This window comes from Schistocerca cancellata, chromosome 1, assembly GCF_023864275.1.
Source record: "Schistocerca cancellata isolate TAMUIC-IGC-003103 chromosome 1, iqSchCanc2.1, whole genome shotgun sequence".
NCBI classification, from domain to species: Eukaryota; Metazoa; Arthropoda; class Insecta; order Orthoptera; family Acrididae; genus Schistocerca; species Schistocerca cancellata.
This window is the reverse complement of record NC_064626.1, coordinates 142,464,548-142,487,445: the sequence shown is the minus strand read 5'-3', so window position 1 is coordinate 142,487,445 and position 22,898 is coordinate 142,464,548.

Here is a 22,898-nt window from a genome sequence, read left to right as displayed (position 1 = left end):
AAGAAATGGTCACGCTCAGGAAATATGTAACAAACAGGCATTATGTAAAAGGCAGTTTGCTGTTGTTTGGAACGAAAGTGGGTCTGGGGAGTGGAAGAGGGGGCAAGGGTGGATTGGCTTGCTACCTAGAGCAAGCACGGGAGGTAAGTCACACAGTCTGTAGGCAGCAGTGGTTGAGGCAACACCTCTGTGGAGCAGGAGAAGCTTTGCCTGGAAATCTGCACAAAATTGCCTCGGATGAAGACTGCAAACGGCTTACGGCATAGCTGCGAGTTGTAGTGGTACTGCATGAAAAATTGAACGACGCAAAGAAGAGAAACTGAGCCCATACAGCAGAGATTTCGAAACTTTTTCTTCTCGTAGGCTACTTTCGAACTTTTACTGTTTTCAGTAGACCCTCTGCTGCTACATTTCTACTATATTCCCAAAACTCCTAAATATGTCAAGGTCGAGTCCCAACCCTAAATTCGGAGTGCTAAAAATAAAAATAGCACATTTTCTTGTGTTCTAATTATTAAAATAATACTTATTATTAAATACTTAATATGATTAAAAACCAACATTGATAAAGTACTAATGAACAATCGACAAAACATCAAAAATAATCTCTAAAATACAAATAAACAATTTAACAAGTAGTCATAATTTCAATAAGACGGATGTGCTTGATGAACTGACAGAAAATTATCAATATTTGGCTTCAGTTATGCAAGGACTAACCTCAAATCTCGCCGTTCTGTGATGTCCAGTCTGCGCCTTTTTTTGTTAATAGGTTAGTAACGACACTTTTTCGAGAAGATATGACGAGTGGAACACTATCAAAAATTTTCTCCCAAATTCCCACAGCCCAGGATATTTTTCAGGTATTTCTACCTGCAGCCAAAATGTTTGATAGCCGTTTTTTATATTTCGCTTTCAGCTCCTCAGTCGTGCTAAGCTCAAGTATCTCCTCTTGTAATACCACATTCGCAACTTCCGTTTTATGATCCATGGTGGTATTTCCATCGTCAGAATATCTTCAAATCTATTTTTGAAGTCATCATGCATGGTAATTAAATGTTGATCATATGTCTGAAAAACCTTCATCAAGACATACTGCCTGTGACAAGTTTGTACACTGGGAGAATTCACACCGACTAATATTTTGCTTCATAAATTTCAATTTATCAAGGAAAGCCGAAATTACACCCTTTGTTTCTATTAAATTTAGGCTGCCCCCTTGTAAATGCATGTTAACGTTATTAAATTTCTTGAAAAAATCTGCCAAGTACGCAATTTCTGCTGTAAATTTGATCAGATTTTCTTTTAAATCAGAATCATTTCCAGAAATTCTGTAACTGTTTCGCAAAGTGAGTAAAATATTAAAATATTGACAAACGTGCACCTTTCGACAACCGGCGTACTTCAGTATGTAATAGCAATCGTTGGAAATCTTCATCATTTTCATGGCAAAATAGTGCAAATAAACGGGTATTCAACGCATTGATTCTTATTTTGTTAACTGCGTTAATCACAAATTGAAGCGACTGGTGCAATTTATCACTCAAATTTTTCGCTACAAGGTGTTGTTGGTGGATGACACAGTGAATTGCAGTTAGTCCTGATATCATTCTTTTAAACGGCTTATAAACCCATTATATCGCCCGAGCAGGGCAGGAGCGCCTTCTGCTGCCACCGAAATAATGTTAGTAAGTGGAATCGATTTTTCCTTAAAAAATCTCTGAGGACATTAAATATTGATTCGCTTTAGTGTCCGTTTTCAAAGTTTTCGCGAGTAGCAGCTCTTCATGAATTTCTTCGTCCATAACAAATCTAACACATGCCAATAATAATGCTTCATTATCAGGTAAAGTCGACTAGTCCAGTTGAACAGAAAAATGAGTGGTTTGCAGAGAGTTACACAAGAAGCTTTCAATATCAGAACTCATTTCACCAATACGTCTTTGTACAGTGTTGTTACTTAAAGGAGTTCTTTTGAGTACGTTAAATGAAGGACTATCCAGAACAGTTTTTAAAATCTCTTAAATAGCGGGTAAAATTAACTTTTCTCTGATGGAGTGCGGTTTTCCATATTTCGCTGTAAGCAATGAGATATTGTAAGATACCTGCAAGCCATCATCGTGACTTGTTGAAGCGACCATACGTTCCACGGTGGGTCTCTATTTATATTTTTCTTTCAATGTTTGAAAGTATTTCAAGTCTTTACCTATTTCATCAGGATGGCCCTTCTTAGATAATCTTCGAGCTTCGATGGTTTCATAGAGTCATTGCTCAAAACTTCGTTCCATAAAAGGCATATGGGCAATCGCTTGTCTGCCTTTGATAGAAGAAAACCAAATTTCAAATAATCAACATTTAACTGTCGACATTTCTTCTTGAATTCGGCCATTTATCGTATCAGTTGTAACCTAAAAAGAAAAAAAAAGTTTGTTTTAGTAATCATGAGGCTATTTTAACAGGATATGGCTATTTCAACAGAATACAATAGAATTAATTATTGCAATGAAGAAACCAAAATGCCATCGGAAATACTGTTTTTAATTATTAAAAGCAGTAAACTGCTAAGACCCATTATTTAATTGTCGAAGCTTTAGCAGCCACGAGATTAAATAATAGGTTTTTTATTAATGATTAAAGAAAATATATAACTAATTCACGAGACCAATGCCTATTTTCATAAGCATAGATTCTCTCTATTAATGGACTGCGTTATTAGTTAGTTGTACTGCACTCAATAAGAGCAATGCCTTATTGATTAGTACTGATTCTTACTGTTAATACAAACAATAAGACTGAGAAGTTCGAAAACCTATTTCTTATAAATTTAGTATATCGCTAACAAATGGGCAGGTACTTACTTTTTTCAGCACTGGCAAACACTGACATCGTTTCACTCACACAAGATTTTGCCCTTGGCATTCGTATTTATATTAGTAAAGCTTGCAAGCACAAGACAAGTCGTATTTACTCCGTCTGCACGTCAAAGCAAGCATTCCGTGCGAGCAGGCGCGAGGGCGGCACTTTGCAAGTCTCTACGTACGTTGTCCTGAATATCGACTATGCTTGTTTTTACAAAGAGTACTAGATACTCAAAAAAATTAAGGTGGTTAAAAATTTTCGTGGACCCCCACTTACAACTTGTGAGCTCCATTTATATTTATTTTTTTATTTTTTATTTATTTATTTATTTATTTTTTTCACGCCAGCGTGGACCCCAGGCTGGTCTTACGTGGACCCCTTGGGGTCCACCTGGACCACTTTGGCATACAGCAGGATACTTGCAGGCCGAATGTGGGTAGTGTAACTGTCATAACTGTCATCCACACACAAGCCTACAGCCATCAGATAAGATTTATTTGTATTTTACTTTTGTACAGCGTGAACCATTAATTTAAAGTGTGTTTCAATAATCGTTCTTGAACTTTAAAGAAGCGGGTTCAACATTTTGTTTTATCATGCTTATACACCTATATAGGGTTCCTTCCTGGTGTTGGATTAATCCGAGTATCCTGTTTCACAGACTTATACAGTGCCAAGTTAATACAAAGAGGCATCATTTAAATTGTTTTTGTGTAAATAATAAAGAAGTTTTCTTAACTACTGCAAAGTGTTATAGTAAAAGTTTACTTACGTAAAATTAGAGTGAATCCAAGTTACCAGAATCTGTTAAATACTATACAGAATTAGTTCAAAGAGTAATAGCTTTTGAAAGTACATTCCAGTAAGAAACTTTTTCTTGAAGTTAAATGTTTTGTTTAAATATGTGTTCTTTAGTATCTATGTATTGTAGTATTCTAGTTTGTTGATAATGAAAAGAGCTTTTCTAAAGCCTCCCCCCCCCCTGCCAAATATTTTAGCTTCCTTGAAGTTATTTATTGGGCTTTTTCTCTATTAAAAACGTAATGTATAAGGGTGTAGTTCTACATTGTTTAAGTGGAGTAATATTTATTTGAAGAACCAAATTAAACAGTAGCAAGAAAGTAGGCAAAATTCATAATTCTGCTTTTCCAGTACTTTACTGTTTCATTGCCTGGATAGGCGGTGACCATTAGTACATGTTTTAAACCACTAAATGAACTTGGAACTGAGTTGTCGTAGCTTCAGTAAAATTTATTCATGCTGCATTTCTATCTAACCGCTGGGTAAGATCTCGGGAAAATAAGTGAATAGTCTGATTTACTTATCCATTAGACACAACACCTGGTCAAATTCTGTAGAAAAGGGTAACTCTGTTGATTAGATTATCCTATAAACTGGACTATTCTCATATAGTGTACTTTATTTGAAAACTAAACTAAATTTTAGTAAGAGGATTATACGTGGCAACATAGAAACAGGGTTTCTGTTATTTAGGTAAAAGCATACTAAATTACAATAGTAGTGGTAGGGTTACAGGTCAACTGTACTGCGTGCGCATGGTGCACTTTTATCAATCAGCAGCAATCTGACCACAAGTTTCCTGGTTAACCACTGTGATACACAATACACTTAATGTATACCAAACTTGGAAACCTTTGTCAGATTTTAATGATGAATTACTTACGACATGTCCACAGAACTATCAGTACCATAGTGCACTTCAGCAATTTCGATATCAAACTTGCTTTCATAATGTCAGAAACAAATTAAATTAAAAATTAAGCTCTCTGGACGTTATCACGCAATTTCATTGACAGTTACTTCCTCCTCCACCTAATAAGTCGTAATGAAGTAGCCAGTGTAGGAGTGCCACGTAGTTGTGGCTATTAATGTCAGAATTCGGAAATGACGACACTACTTCTTTAATACGTGGCTCCACTTGCTGAATATTAACCACCACTTACCGGTGACCCTTTCTCACCACCCCGTTCACCCGACTAACCAGCGCTTCTCAGCTTCCCAGCTCGTGCAACTTCTATACGTTCCACGAAAGTAGGACGTCAATAATTAACAGCACATTCAAGCCATGACAAACTTGCATGCATGTGGCGTATTATTCTGTAATATAACAGCCATATGTGTCATCATATTTTTAACAGGATTAGCTTTCTTACTGAAATTTGGAAGACTTGAAAATTGAGGTAGAGGGCACAAATATCATTCTTTCAGAATTTCTAAAATCATTTTGGGAATGACAAGCAGCAACAGTAGCGTAGAATCTATTAGACTGGAGACACACTTAGACTTTCGGAAGAATATCATCCACACAATTCTGAATACACAAGTTGGAGACAAATGCAAAAATTATCGCACTCATAATTCGAATCTGTTAACAAGAATAATATGCAGAAGACTGGAAAAGAAAATTGAGGATGTCCTATGTGTTTGGGCGTAAGAAAGGTAAGGCACTTGCGAAGTAGTTTTGAGGTTGTGCTTGGTAACAGTGTACGGTGACTATATCTTCAGAAAGCTCCGATGTTACCTGGAGATAATTAACAATAGTGCTGAATACAAATTTACACGGACAAGTTTATTTCTGAGAAATTGCAATATAGTGAAAACACGTGGTGCATAATAAGTCTCCTACTTCTTCTTTCTGCATGTCCTAGGTAGTTGCCTAATACGCCCTGTTGGTTAAAATTATTCTTCTTTCTATCCTTTCCTTGGTCTTCCTAAAGTTCTTCTACCCACTGGATAATAATTCATCATTAATTTTGGTCTTCTGTCGTCTTCCATTTATCTGTCATGGTTCTTCCAGTTTTTCCTGTATTCCTTAATCTGCTCGTTTAAGCTTTTCATTCTCAGTACTTCTCTGACATAAGCATTCCACCTCAAGTCAGATAGTGTGTACACAGCTACCCTTCGAAGGAATCGCACCTCTGATGCCTGTATTCCTTCTTCATTTCTTTTTTTAAAATCCTCGACTCACTACTACATGTGAAGGTCGGTACCGATATCGTTTTGTAGAACTTAAGTAGGGTTCCCTCTCTTAAATTAGTTCTGATGGTTTTGTAGATTGTTTCATAACTGAAATTAAATCGTTCTACTTACTTTCATATATATATATATATATATATATATATATATATATATATATATATATATATATTTCTGTCATGAAGGAAACAGTATTTTCAAAGACGTTGAACGGCATTACTCTTTTCTTTTTCCGGATCGTTTATTGTTATTTTGCTGGGTATTGGCCATTGGCCCCTGGAAACTGTAATTTTTGTTTGCTTTCAACATACTAATAGAGTGCATAACTTATCTTTGTGGATAAAATAAGAGCATTTCTTTGGAATGTGTTCCGTCTATCAGCTGTCACCCCTCACCAACAGCAAAGAGTAACGCCATAGAATAATTCCTTTTATTGAACTCATTAGTTCTCATCCATGACCTCAGCATGTCATCAGTACAAATACAAAAAAGGATCGGAGACAAACTCCGTCCTTGTCTTGCTTACAAATTTGCTCAGTCTTAGATTTGCGATTTCTTGCAATGCTGACTTCTGATCTTTGGTACGTGCTTTCCACTACTTTTATTATTAATTTTTTCATTATCTCCCATGGCTTTCCCCTATTCATTTTATCAAAAGCTTTCACATAGCCTGTGAATAGTAAACGTGACTCCACCAAACTTTTTTAGTCAATAGCGAACGTGTTGTCTGTGCCCCCTCTTCCTTTGTTCTTCTAGTAGAATGTCGTCAAACGTTACTGCCGGTGTGTGTGTTACTACATTCCATTGTATTTTATAGGCCAAGTTTTGCAGAGAGATGCCACTATTGTTTTTACAATTACTTCAGTCTCCTTGCTTGCAAATAGGTGCTGTTGTTGCAAATTTTCAGTCGTCTATAATTTTCTTATTTATTCAGCATCTGTCAATGTATTGAGAAATCTGTACTTCAGACAGGAGATTCATAATGTAGTGTCACCGCCAGACACCACACTTTCTAGGTGGCAGCCTTTAAATCGGCCGCGGTCCGTTAGTACACGTCGGACCCGCGTGTCGCCACTATCAGTGATTGCAGACCGAGCGCCACCACACGGCAGGTCTAGTCTAGAGAGACTCCCTAGCACTAGTCCCAGTTGTACAGCCGATTTTGCTAGCGATGGTTCACTGGCTACATACGCTCTCATTTGCCGAGACAACAGTTTAGCATAGCCTTCAGCTACGTCATTTGCTACGACCTAGCAATGCGCCATACTCAGTTACTGTGTCTTCTGAACAAATAATATTGTGACTCATGTACCGTCAACAGCGACGTTCATTATTAATGGATTAAAGTTAATTATCAATCTAGCTACGTCCGCTTTCTGGATTCTAATTCCTTGTCATGTTCCAGACCTCACGTCAGTATAGTCCTTCCCTCCTCACGCCAGCCTGCGTGAGCTAAAACGCTTGCATTTCGGCCTCCTCTAGTAACACGGTGTTGGCTCTTCTGCCAACACAACACATAATTTATCAGTTCTGTATTAATTCCACCACTGCCTGGTGTTTTCTTATTTTTCATTTTACACATTGCGTCTTCTAGTTCCTTCGTTTCTATTCTATCTACTTTTATGACTTCCTCTCCTTTCTATATACCATTAACAGCCAGATAATAAGTGGTAATACAAAGGGAACGATTGTAGGTCTTTTTTATTTCGATAAATAATTTGCCTGCAAATTTAAGTTAAGAACCGATCGACGCCAGTCACTCCTTCGCAGCTTAGCCTCATCTTAAGATAATAAAGAACCTATTTTTGTTGCATATGTTGCTGTATAGTTCTGCAGACGAAGAAGAAAACTTTTCGAGAGAAAGGATTGGGAATGTGACTGTTGTTTGCATGTTGCAGAATCTCTAAATACAGGGTGTTTCAAAAATGACCGGTATATTTGATACGGCAATAAAAACTAAACGAGCAGCGATAGAAATACACCGTTTGTTGCAATATGCTTGGGACAACAGTACATTTTCAGGCAGACAAACTTTCGAAATTGCAGTAGTTACAATTTTCAACAACAGATGGCGCTGCGGTCTGGGAAACTCTATAGTACGATATTTTCCACATATCCACCATGCGTAGCAATAATATGGCGTAGTCTCTGAATGAAATTACCCGAAACCTTTGACAACGTGTCTGGCGGAATGGCTTCACATGCAGATGAGATGTACTGCTTCAGCTGTTCAATTGTTTCTGGATTCTGGCGGTACACCTGGTCTTTCAAGTGTCCCCACAGAAAGAAGTCACAGGGGTTCATGTCTGGCGAATAGGGAGGCCAATCCACGCCGTCTCCTGTTTGTTTCGGATAGCCCAAAGCAATCACACGATCATCGAAATATTCATTCAGGAAATTAAAGACGTCGGCCGTGCAATGTGGCCGGGCACCATCTTGCATAAACCACGAGGTGTTCGCAGTGTCGTCTAAGGCAGTTTGTACCGCCACAAATTCACGAAGAATGTCCAGATAGCGTGATGCAGTAATCGTTTCGGATCTGAAAAATGGGCCAATGATTCCTTTGGAAGAAATGGCGGCCCAGACCAGTACTTTTTGAGGATGCAGGGACGATGGGACTGCAACATGGGGCTTTTCGGTTCCCCATATGCGCCAGTTCTGTTTATTGACGAAGCCGTCCAGGTAAAAATAAGCTTCGTCAGTAAATCAAATGCTGCCCACATGCATATCGCCGTCATCAATCCTGTGCACTATATCGTTAGCGAATGTCTCTCGTGCAGCAATAGTAGCGGCGCTGAGGGGTTGCCGCGTTTGAATTTTGTATGGATAGAGGTGTAAACTCTGGTGCATGAGACGATACGTGGACGTTGGCGTCATTTGGACCGCAGCTGCAACACGGCGAACGGAAACCCGAGGCCGCTGTCGGATCACCTGCTGCACTAGCTGCGCGTTGCCCTCTGTGGTTGCCGTACGTGGTCGCCCTACCTTTCCAGCACGTTCATCTGTCACGTTCCCAGTCCGTTGAAATTTTTCAAACAGATCCTTTATTGTATAGCTTTTCGGTCCTTTGGTTACATTAAACCTCCGTTGAAAACTTCGTCTTGTTGCAACAACACTGTGTTCTAGGCGGTGGAATTCCAACACCAGAAAAATTCTCTGTTCTAAGGAATAAACCATGTTGTCTACAGCACACTTGCACGTTGTGAACAGCACACGCTTACAGCAGAAAGACGACGTACAGAATGGCGCACCCACAGACTGCGTTGTCTTCTATATCTTTCACATCACTTGCAGCGCCATCTGTTGTTGAAAATTGTAACTACTGCAATTTCGAAAGTTTGTCTGCCTGAAAATGTACTGTTGTCCCAAGCATATTGCAACAAACGGTGTATTTCTATCGCTGCTCGTTTAGTTTTTATTGCCGTATCAAATATACCGGTCATTTTTGAAACACCCTGTATATTTCCTTGCAATCATATTTCATTCATAAACGTAATCAGACTAAACTACATGGACAGATGTATGAATTACGCATTAACATTAACATTCATTGACACTTACTGGTAGGCATGCTATACTTGGATTACCATGTCGAAAGAAAGAGTTATAACGAAATGCCACATCGTAACACAGGTCAATAATGAAACAGTGACTGAGCGGGAAACAGCAATTTCTTATGTATTTCGGGCTGTAAAAAGCAAATACGATACTGAAAACGCTTCGTTAGCTCTTAGAACCGTGTACAGTACACAATTAGGTTTCTAAAATTTGCTAGCGTGGAACAATTCGTTACGTTGAAATACCGTCATAAATCTTATGTAGTTCATTATACATAACATGTTTAATTTCATTATCTGTTTGCAGAATGCCTCTAGTGAAACTGAAAAGTCCTTTTGTTGCTTCAGTTTGATTTCGAGAGCACACTCAGCTAAAAAAGGCAAGTCAAGTAAATGCGTAAACCATCGTTACCATTTCTACTATATCTGTGGAAATGTGATATTTACCAACCAGTAACACTACATTATTTCACTACTGAAGAGGGCGTATCACCATTACTTTGATTCGAAGTTAGGTGATCCACAAAATCCTTTATGTTTACTGCAATTCCTGTTTTGCAAATTTACATGCATGTATCAGTAAACCTGAACGTTCAATGCTCTTTGTCAGCCCTATGATCTGGAGGGGTTCGACAAATTATGTTGGATGGAGCCGACGAATAATGTATATAACTGCTATAAGTGCATAACTCCTGTCATAACACTAGAGGTTGAACATTACGTATCTCAACATTCCGTCAGACACCTGACCAGTTCTACAAGGAGATAATCTGGCTGTACCGAATCTACCAAGGGAATACAGTCAGGCAGGCAGATGACGAAGTCAAAACGGAGAAAAATCTTCCAATCCAATACCCTTTCCGTCAGCATTACAAGTTCTTGATTTCGCAGCTGAATAAGAAGTGAGTTACACAGACTTTTTCCTCGAGCTGAGCTACATATATACTGCGATGCTGCCAGCGTACTTGACATCCACGAAGGCGATCTCTGGTTTCCTTCTGCAGCACAGGCCACCTAATGTGGTTGAGAGCAACCACCCTCAGTTCAACTGGCATGCCGTCTGGCAATCGGTGTGCGTTCCTTATCCTGACACTGACGTCCTGCTTGCATAGTACCTTACTTTCAATGGGAAGCAGGTATGCCGGTCACGCTTGCACACGATTCACCTCGCAGACACCCCGTTGAGTGTGGCCTGTGATGTTTTGGACACAGACGAGCACTGCCTGGCGTGCAGATCGGCAAGAGATGTCTGATTCTTGGTGCGACAGATGCTGTCCCTAATTACTCGTACGACTCCTCATTAGATTCCTACTCAACTGCTCCTCTTTCCGGAGCGAGATACTTCCCGCAAGCGAAGACGAACTCTGTGGATTTGTGGACGCGCAGTTGACTACTTGTTTGCTGATATCGAGAAAAGTATCGTTGATTTTTGGCAGTTTCTTAATGAACGCCGTTGTACAGTTGTCCACAATCTAAAATACAGATAATTTTTCTCTAATAAATAAACCATGTTCATTGTATCTCTACTCCACCTTCCCTACGCTTTCCTTCGTTTCTGCAGGGTGGGAACGGGACATGGTGGCCAGGCCTCCAAGCGGGCAAGCAGTGTTCAAATCATACTTGCGCCAATTTTTTTTTTCGCTGTTCGCTATATTCTTATGTGTGTCCGTGTCGTGGTGTAATGTCCGTCTGCAACAGCGAGATCTAAAAAAGGGACCTATAATAACAGTTGATTCTCCACAATTATTCTATTAGCAGCCGAATGGAAGCTGCTTTCGAATGGGAACAGCAAACGTGTGATAGGAAGGTGACAATTCAACCGAATCCCCCACAGGAGAACATGTCTGGCGTGTCCTACACGGCATTAGTGACAGCACGTGTGTCATGCGACGGGAATCTCTTAACGACGCACCTACTTTGGACGCCTGGTAAGTGAGTGAGGTATGCCTGCTTGCCCGATTTAGGTGTTCGTATTAATGTGAGTGTGATGACTCCCAAGGAAATGATGAAAACGTAATAGTTTGTCACGTAAGCTGCAACAAACGAACGCAACAGTTTCACAATCACATAGTTTCTCTGTGCTCTGTCAGAAAATTTTTCTAATGTTTTGGAAGTTGCGTTCCGTTTTGGAAGTTCTGACTCTTGAATTCCTGTGTTGTAACATAGTTCATACCTGTGGGACGTGTATGTGGCATCTCGCCTGCTTTCACTATTCACCACGTTTACTTGCGACGGTAGCATATTGTTACCACATGTTTTACGTTCTGCAACCAATGTATACCATAGTATGACAACTGCCAAGACTACAGAAAGAGATCAAACATTTCAGTGACGGAACGGACATTTAACAACGGTGTGAAAAATGTAAATGGCACAAGGGAGTTTCGAACACAGCTCGTCCGCTTTAGAGCCCATCACAGCGACCACTTAACCACGACTCTGCGACAGTTCATTTTCGCTCAATATTGCACTTCCTAAGCTTGGACCGTTCACTGTTTCTATTTTGCTTCTTTTTTCACAGTTCGCTACACCTTCTTCCTGTTTTCATGCTTGTCTGTCTTCAGTTGTTGACGGACTATCGAGCGGCCATCTTACGCCTAAATCTGAGGTGGGTGCCACGGAGAGTTTCCCTTGTTAGAGGATTAAAACACAAACAAAAATTGGAGGGGATTGGGTTATGTGCTGCTCTTGTAAGAAGAGATCAGTAGACTAGAGTAAATCGTGACTAGTCTCGTCAAACGTTTCAGAAAACTGATTATGAAAAAAAGACCATCTGCTGCGCTGTTCGATTATTCCAACTGAGTTCAATTCAATGCCGGTAATTAGGTGAGTTATATTGACTTACCTGACGGCCTTGCTGCAGTGGACACACCTGTTCCCGTTAGATCACCGAAGTTAAGCGCTGTCGGACGTGGTCGGCACTTGGATGGGTGACCATCCAGGCCGCCATGCGCTGTTGCCATTTTTCGGGGTGCACTCAGTCTCGTGATGCCAATTGAGGAGCTAATCGATCGGATAGTAGCGGTTTCGGTCAAGAATACCATCATAATGACCGGGAGAGCAGTGTGGTGACCCCACGCCCCTCCTATCCGCATCCTCCACTGAGGATGACACGGCGGTCGAATGGTCCCGGTAGGCCTCACGACGGAGTGCTAAATATTGATTTTCCTGAACTAACAACAATCACGGCAAGCAAGTACACAAAGCGATATTTTGGGATGATAACACTTCATATATGAAGAATATAGACATTGGAAAACTGTCCGTCAGGCAGAATGGTTTATATAGATCTGGAAGAACAAGCTTGTACAATCTCGTGACGGCCCCTTTAATGTGTTTTCTAATCTACACTACGGCCGAATGATATTTAGGGGTGATGAACACTTCGGAGAACAGAACGTTATTGCACTTAATGAGGCTCTTTTCTTTTCTGGTTTTTTCGGGGGAAGGACACTCATTCATGTCATATCAGGCAAACAAACTTCCTTCCGTGGCTTGTCAGCGTCGTCGCACCGAGGCAATCTCCATGCGCTATGAGCAGGAGACATGGCACGTCCTACTTTAGCGATACATATTTCACTTCTTTCATGCCGGTCTGAACTCTGAACTCACGCACTGAGTGCAGCATTGCGTGCAGCAAATCGCTCTGCCCTTCAATGCGTGCAGCCTTGAGGCATGCCCTAGATCTTGGGCCCTAAGTACGCGACACGTCCTACACGTCATATTACTTTGCAACCTTCCACACGTCAGCACGCCTCCAGATTACAGCAAGGTATGTGGTTATCACAGCACGTATGTCAGTGACTGTGAAACCCATGTTTGGTCTCGCTATTCATTCTAGGCGACATCGACGAGAAGCAGGCGGGAACTGATGTGAACGTATACGTCGCGCATACCCCGCATATAAAAGTAAGTGATTTTTAAGTGCTAAACTGCAATTGAGTACATTATAGAGTGGTCAGCTATGTTCATATGATGTAATTTGTCATCATGATTACCGTAGGCCTTGCAGCACCCTATCACGATTCTTGTCGTGCACGAATATCTAGCTACGAAAATCTGTTCTTTGTTGGAAAGACACTAACCATGGAAATATCAAAATGGTGAGCAAAGCATTGACTCAGTTGACAGCTTTTGTTATGTTTGCTACAACTACCTTTGATCTCTCTATATTATAATACGGTTCCAAGTAACGTCTTTTATACGTCCAGCAACATTTCTCCTGGAAGGTGGCTCTCCGCCGACAACTACCTAACAGGTCACTACGTCCACGCCCATAGATGACGCACGAACATCGTCTACCCTCTACCCTGCTGGCTAGCAAAATGGTTGAAATGGCTCTGAGCACTATGGGACAACTTCTGAGGTTATCAGTCCCCTAGAACGTAGAACTACTTAAACCCGACTAACCTAAGGACATCACACACATCCATGTCCGAGGCAGGATTCGCACTTGTGACCGGTCGCGCGGCTCCAGAATATAGCGCCTAGAACCGCTTGGCCACCCCGACCGGCCGCCGGCTAGCAGTTGAGTCACCTAGACACTTCGATTCCTGATAAACGCTAATTGAAAACTGGGAAAGATGCGAGCAGCGAGTGAAAGCGAAAAATTTATGCTAAAGGAACCACTTATTTTATTTTATTTAGAGTCAAAGAAAAAAACACCACTTCACACGATTTTATGGCCGTAAGACTTAATAATAAAACAATCAATGACCCCCGTGTCAAACTGACATCAGAAAATAAATATAACCTATTTTAAAGCGGGCAAAACACAGTCAAGCACCTAGGACACTACCGTGTTACCACGAGAGTAAGTCTCCATAATGCTTCTCATTCGACACAAATTAAGGTTTGATGGGCATCGTGTGCTAACGAAAACTGAGCGGGCTATGTTTCTTCACCATAAGGGTTATGTTTCCGAAAGGGAGACGTAGATATACTAGAGGGTGTAAAAACAATAACATTAAAGTAGTAAAGTAAAACTGATCGAATAAATACAAAAGGGGGCCAGCCTAATTACGCAAAGTAATTTCAAGTAATTATACTGCTAATCAAATACGCCAACTGCTGTTTTTAAGTCTACTTGGGACATAAATCAGTTTTGTAAATCTGGCACGAAAGCAACAACATACCATAGCATTTATTGGTAATAATATGGTTGAAATGGCTCTGAGCACTATGGGACAACTTCTGAGGTTATCAGTCCCCTAGAACGTAGAACTACTTAAACCCAACTAACCTAAGGACATCACACACATCCATGTCCGAGGCAGGATTCGCACTTGCGACAGATAAAAGCTTAAAATGTATTGGCAACAAACTCCCAACATCATATTGTTTTGAAGTATGAAAGATAATGATCGTTACAAAGTACTACTTAATATGAAATAAGTACAGATAAACTGGACATGAGGTAGTTTCAATAGTCTTCTATTGAAAGACAGTAATATTGAAATGTCAACAAACTGACACATAGCTAACATTGACATTATTTATTTTCATGGGAAGCATCTATGGTATATGAAACTTAATAAATATTTTGCAACAGTAATCATTCTGTAGGTCATTACCAACGGAGACTCTCGGAATATTTAAATCTAAAGTTGCACGGATGCTCCGCAGATCACACTTACATGCCTGGCTGAGGGTCCATTTAACCGCTTTCAAATAGTTGTCTATTATTCCACTGTCGAACAACGTGCGAAAAACGAACGAACACCTATATCTTACCGTGGCAGCTCTGATTTCCCTTATTTTCTTATGTTGGTCGTTTCTTTCTGTGTAGGTCGGCGTCAAAAATATATTTTCGCATTTGGAGGAGAATGTTGATGATTAAAATTTCGTAAGAAGATCCCGCTGCAACGAGAAACGCCTTTGTTTTAACGATGTCCACCCCAAATCCTGTGTCATGTCCATGACACTCGCTCCATGTTTATTGATAATACCAAACGTGCTGCTCCGCTTTACACTTTATCGATGTACTCTGTTACTCCAATCTGGTAAAGCTCCCACACAGCACAACAGTACTCCAAGAGATGACGGACAAGCATAGTTTAGACAGTCTCTTTAGTAGATATGTTCCATCTTCTAAGCGTTCTACCAATAGAACACAGTCGTTGGTGCGCCTTTCCCACAACATTATCTGTGTGTTTTTTTCCAATTTACGTTTTTCGTAATTGTAGCTCCTAGATATTTAATTTAATTTGCGACATCTAAAATAGATTCATCGTTTAATAGAAAATTAAAGTATTCCCTTTAACATTCATATGGATGACCTCACACTTTTCATTATTTACGGTCAATTGTGAATTTCCGCACCATACAGCTATCTTTTTTTAAATCGTTTTGAGGTTGTTTTTGTCTTCTGGTGGCTTTACTAGACGATAAACGACAGCATCATCTACAGACAACGTAGGACGGCTGATCAGATTGTCTCCTAAATCGTTTAAACAGATAAGAAACAGCAGAGGGCCTATAAAACTACCTTGGGAAACGCCAGGAATCACTTTCGCTTTGCTTGATGACTTTCCATCAGTTACCACGAACTGTGACTTCTCTGATAGGAAATAACGTATCCAGTCACACAATTGAGACGGTATTATATAATCACGCAATTTGATTACAAGCCACTTACGGTACGGTGTCGAAAACCTTCGTGAAATCAAGAAATACGGAAACAGTTTCATATCCCTTGGCGAGAGCACTCCGTGTGGGCAAAGAGCTAGTAGTGTTTCATTGTGTCAATAGAGCGTTCTCTTCGAGATAATTAATACTGTTAGAACGCAATTTATGTTCCAAAATCCTGCTGAACATCGACTTTAATGATATGGGCTTGTAATTTAGAGGATTACTGCTGTTGCCTTTCATGAATATTGATGTGACATGTGCGACTTTCCAGGCTTTGGATACGGAGCGAGAGGGTGAACATGATTGTTAAGTATGGAGCTATGCATCACCATACTGGGAAAGGAGCCTTATTGGTATACAGTCGGGACCGGAAAACTTTCTCTTTATAGATGATTTGGTTGCTTCACTACTACGAGGATATCTACTTCTAAGTTAATGTTGATGGCTGTTCTTGATTCGAACTCTGGAATATTTACTTCATCTTTACCGATGAAGAAATTTCGGAGGGCTGCGTTTAGCAACCTGCTTTGTCAGCACTGTCATGAACGGTATTTACACCGCTGTCGCGCATGGAAGGCATTGCTTGTGTCTTGCCGCCTGCATACTTCAAAGTCTCTTTCGGTTTTCTGCCTGGTTTCGAGACGAGGCTTCGTTGTGGAAACTATTATAAGCATTTCTCATTGGAGTCTCGCATTAAAGTCTTCGCTAAATTTCCAGCTTTTATAAAAGATCGCCAATCTCGGGGGTGTTGCTTTCGTTTAAATTTAGCATGCTCTTTTCGTTGTTTCTGCAACGGTGTTCTGATCTGTTTTGTGTACCACGGGGATCAGCTTCATTGTTTGTTAATTTATTTGGTATAAATCTTTCAATTGCTGTCGATATTATTTCTCTGAATTCAATCCACATCTCGTCTACATTTACGTTGTTAGTTTGGAAGGAGTGGAGATTGTCTCTCAGGAAAGCAGCCAGTGACGTTTTATCTGCTTTTTTGAATAAGTATATTTTCGTTTATTTTTGGAGGATTTTGGGGTTACAATATTCAGTCTCGCTACGACAGCCCTGTGTTCACTAATCGCTGAATGCGTTTTGATACTTGTTATTAGCTCAGCGTTATTTGTTGCTAAGAGGTCAAGTGTGTTTTCACAACCGTTTACTATTCGTGTGAGCTCATGTACTAACTGCTCGAAATAATTTTCAGAGAATGAATTTAGCACCAATTCGGATGACGTTTTATGTGTATCTCCGAATTTAAACATGTATTTTCGCTAACATATCGAGGGTAAATTAAAATCGCCACCAGCTATAATTGTATGAGTCGGGTACATGTTTGAGAGCAAACTTAAGTTTTCTTTGAACGTTTCAGTAATTGTATCATCTGAACTGGGAGGTCGGTAAAAGGATCCAGTTATTATTTTATTCCGATTGGCGAGAATGATCTCTGTAAATTTTAACTCACAGGCAGTATGTCCTTCAATTTCGCGATAAGATAAACTACTTCGAACAGCAACAAACACGCCACCGCCACCTGTGTTTAGTCTATCCTTTCGGAACAGCGTTAGATTTCTCGTGAAAATTTCTGCTGAACTTATCTCCGGCTTTAGACAGCTTTCAGTGCCTATAATGATTTAAGCATCAGTGCTTTCTATTAGCACTTGGAGCTCTGGTACTTTCCAAAACAGCTACTACAATTCACAACTGAAGAGTACAGGGAAAAAAGGATGCGGGTCCTTTTTTATGAAAAATGGGCTTGCTTTGAATTTGTATAGTTCAACCCCAACAGAACATGTTGAACTACTCTCAGAAGGCTAAAAAGATGAATGTCTGTGGATACACAACCAACAAAAATATGTGGTTTAGGCAGGAAAAACGAGAGTGCCATTGCATATGAGCTACAAGGATGAGGGTCCACCCACTTGGCTGTGCTGACTGCAGAGTGCTCTGCTTTCAGTTCACCCAGCTGTTGGTGGTTTCACATTGTGTTAACCATTGATGCGTGTTACCACAGTGTCGGTTTATTGGTAGTTGTGCCTTGTTTCGTCTATAACACATTAATGAAAATTTGTGAAAATGAAGAGGATACAATCTTTAAAAATACTTCGAGGGAAAGAAAATCCTCTGGCTGCATACAAGATGTGAAGAAAAAGTTGAGGTTAAGTAGCCATGAAATAGGACCAGACTGTAAGTTATTAAAACTAGAGTGTTTTAAATACACAAGTGTAAGTGAAAGAAGTGATATTATTTCAAAGTTTACTCAGATTGAATCACATGAAAAAGAGTCGATGCATCTTTGTGGATTAATACAGTGCTCTCCTGTCATTCGTCATCAGCCTAGGAAACCAGAAACTGAGACTTTCACACATATCCATATTCTTATAAGGTGGGAGTAATAAGGAATGAACAGGTTTGTGTGCCGGCCGGAGTGGCCGAGCGGTTAAAGGCGCTACAGTCTGGAACCGCACGACGGCTACGGTCGCAGGTTCGAATCCTGCCTCGGGCATGGATGTGTGTGATGTCCTTAGGTTAGTTAGGTTTAAGTAGTTCTAAGTTCTAGGGGACTTATGACCACAGCAGTTGAGTCCCATAGTGCTCAGAGCCATTTGAACCATTTGAACAGGTTTGTGAAATCCCTGTAATTTACAAATCATTTTTATCACTTCATGGCATTACAGCTAAAAGGCTGCATAATCTACAAAGGGTCTTAAAACAACAGGTTTACCACCATTGGATATGTAAAGAAAACACAGCTCCAGACCTAAAAAGCTTCCTAACGATGCTGTAAATTCTGTAGTTGAACACATTCTATCCTTTAAAAGCAGAAAGTCTCACTATGGTTTAGCTAAATCTCAAAAGTGCTACTTACCAGAGGAGCTTAACGTGAGTAAAATGTTTTGTTTCTACAGAAAGGCTTTTCCAGACAATAAAATATCACTAGAAAAGAACAGAGAAATATATAACACCAAAATTTAATTTAACCTTTGGCTATCCAAGGGGTGCCACCTGTAGCACCTGTGACGAATTTACTGTGAAAATAGAATCTGTTCATTCGAAATTAACCCTGCCTACTACTACTACTCAGAATGAAGCTTTAAAACTTAACTACGAACTAGAAAACCTACTACAAAAAAAAGAATTACATATAAAGTAAGCTAATTCTTTTCACAAACTAAAGAAAAATGCTAGGCTTGTAGCACAAAAAGACATGACCAAAGAAGCAATCGCCACGGATTTTCAGAAAAAATTGCCTCTTCCAAATATCAACACAAACGATGTTAACTATCGATGGCAACTATCATTCTACATGTTTACATACATCAATTATCAGTTTCTGAAGCTGTTTTCTATACGTATCCTCAAACCTCCGGCAAAAAAGGATGAGGTGAGGTTTATTCCATGCTGTGAGATTTCATTTTTCATCATCTTGACTCTGAAGTAAAGGAACTTTCAATTTTTTGTGACTCATGTAGTGGTCAAAACAAGAACTACTCTGTGTTTAGAATGCCTCACTACACTGTACATGACACCAAACGACTAGATGCAATACAAATGGTTTTTCCAATAAGACTGGCAGCTTCTACCATTTCTGTCATCCACTCAAAACCAGAGACAATCTATTCCAATGCAAAGTGGCAAACATCACTGGAACCAACGTGAGCTACCACCTGCAGTTGGTTGTCCCCTGTGCTCTTCATGGCATCTGGATGGACCTGTCTGGAAAGGCTCTACCTGGTATGCACACAGAGTACACATTGACTGTCTTCCCCTTCTTGGCAGCCATGTCCCTAAGGGGCCCATAATGTGCCTGACGTTGTAGATCCCATCTATCAATAATCTCACACTCTATGATTGTCCACATCTTGCTGACTGAGAGGTTTCCTCTGAAATAAGACAGGTGACTGCATCTGGCTGAGTGATAGTGTCAACCACTGACAGCACCTGGAATGTGTTTGCCAGACTAACTGTGGAGGCCTTTTGCGAGGCCTCCTAAGAAGTCTTTCGCTGCTTGACATTCCTCTAGGCGACTTCCCACTCGATTACAAGTAGGGATCAACCTCAATTGGAGCAATTACTGGCGTGGTCACCAGTGAAGACTGACCTGCGGATTTGTGGGTCATGCTGAATGTCCGTTGAATCCCCATGATCAGTCCACAACGGTGATGCCCATCTGCTGCAGCCTCATGCTGTGTAACTGAAGTCAACACAGCCTGGAGCTCGGAGCGAACTGTCTCCAACTTGGATCGCATCCAAACACTGCAATTACATTCCATATCCATATTGAAAAATGTTGGAAACTACAGTATGCAGAGAGGCATGATGAATTGTATGTAGTAAATATAAAATTAGCATCCCAAAACTCAACTACAAGTGCACAGATGAAACTATATACGAGGGAAGTTCAATAAGTAACGCAAAACATTTTTTTCTCGTCCAATTTTGGTTGAAAAAACCGGAAATTTCTTGTGGAATATATGTCAAACATTCCCGCTTCGCCTCGTATAGTTTCATTGACTTCCGACAGGTGGCAGGGCTGTACGGAACTGTTAAAATGGCGTCTGTAACGGATGTGCGTTGCAAACAACGGGCAGTGATCGAGTTTCTTTTGGCGGAAAACCAGGGCATCTCAGATATTCATAGGCGCTTGCAGAATGTCTACGGTGATCTGGCAGTGGACAAAAGCACGGTGAGTCGTTGGGCAAAGCGTGTGTCATCATCGCCGCAAGGTCAAGCAAGACTGTCTGATCTCCCGCGTGCGAGCCGGCCGTGCACAGCTGTGACTCCTGCAATGGCGGAGCGTGCGAACACACTCGTTCGAGATGATCGACAGATCACCATCAAACAACTCAGTGCTCAACTTGACATCTCTGTTGGTAGTGCTGTCACAATTGTTCACCAGTCGGGATATTCAAAGGTTTGTTCCCGCTGGGTCCCTCGTTGTCTAACCGAACACCATAAAGAGCAAAGGAGAACCATCTGTGCGGAATTGCTTGCTCGTCATGTGGCTGAGGGTGACAATTTCTTGTCAAAGATTGTTACAGCCGATGAAACATGGGTTCATCACTTCGAACCTGAAACAAAACGGCAATCAATGGAGTGGCGCCACACCCACTCCCCTACCAAGAAAAAGTTTAAAGCCACACCCTCAGCCGGTAAAGTCATGGTTACAGTCTTCTGGGACGCTGAAGGGGTTATTCTGTTCGATGTCCTTCCCCATGGTCAAACGATCAACTCTGAAGTGTATTGTGCTACTCTTCAGAAATTGAAGAAACGACTTCAGCGTGTTCGTAGGCACAAAAATCTGAACGAACTTCTCCTTCTTCATGACAAGGCAAGACCTCACACAAGTCTTCGCACCCGAGAGTAGCTCACAAATCTTCAGTGGGCTGTTCTTCCTCATGCACCCTACAGCCCCGATCTCGCACCGTCGGATTTCCATATGTTTGGCCCAATGAAGGACGCAATCCGTGGGAGGCACTACGCGGCTGATGAAGAAGTTATTGATGCAGTACGACGTTGGCTCCGACATCGACCAGTGGAATGGTACCGTGCAGGCATACAGGCCCTCATTTCAAGGTGGCGTAAGGCCGTAGCATTGAATGGAGATTCCGTTGAAAAATAGTGCTGTGTAGCTAAAAGATTGGGGAATAACCTGGTGTATTTCAATGCTGAATAAAACAACCCCTGTTTCAGAAAAAAAATGTGTTGCATTACTTATTGAACAGCCCTCGTAATTCGCTCTGTCTAGGCCAACGTATAATAAAATGTCACAAAATCAGTTACTTCCCTGATACTGCTTGTGTCTAGGCAAGCTGCTTCTGGCTGACTAACTGACTAATGCCAAGAACACTAGCTTTTAAAATGAACAAACGACTATCGACATTCGCTATGAACTCTACTGTGCAAACTGACGAAAACGCTTAACTGTGTGTAGTAAATTAGATTAACCTGTAGAGATTAAAAAACTGGATTACTACAGCACACAGGTGAGACTAAATAATTCGCTCCTTGTTATTTCATCACTGGAAGAGGAACCTACCGAAGTAAGCGACAGGATAAATCAGTGTTCTCAAGACATAGTTAAGAATGGTATAGTTACTATTTAAATGCTCCGAAAATGCATGCAGGTAAGTAAAATACTGAACTTTAGTTGTGCTGGAGGCTGTGCTAGCCTTCTGTGACAAACGTATGGAGTCGACAGGTATGATCATAGCCCTTGATGTACAATAAAATGCTCTGTTAATACCTTCTTGGCGATGAAAATTTATGGTTGAGAGCAAACATTATTTGCCATAATGTAATAATCAATACGCAGCCACGTGTGAGGTATAATTAATCCAATTGAGCTACGACTGTTGCTTCATTAAATTCTCAGGATGTTAGCTTGTTGAATGTTGGCCACTGACTATTGCAGCCACACAGACCTCTTGCACTACTCCCTGCCAAACTACCTTTTACACTCCAGCCTATTCCTTTCGTAGCTCCCATCCAGGTTTTACATTTCATACAATCCTACATTCTCTAAGCATGAATCAGTCTTATAAACAATACTTTAACAAATTTGTATTATAAAACAACACATTTGAAAAAAGTCATTAACAAAACAATCCTATTGCAAAAATTTACAAAAATAAGAACAAACTTTCTACATGCTTTAAGTCGTAGGGAATTATAACACAGATATTACATTATTCATGGGAAAAATGGAATTAACGTAAAAAAAGGTGCAATAGATATCGGACATAAATGTTACAAGCTAGCCTCCATCAGTAAGACTGAGCACCTATTCCATCTGGCAAACACGAGAATATATCGCAGTGAACTGACTGACAGCATACCAAAATCTAAAAATAATCTTATTAA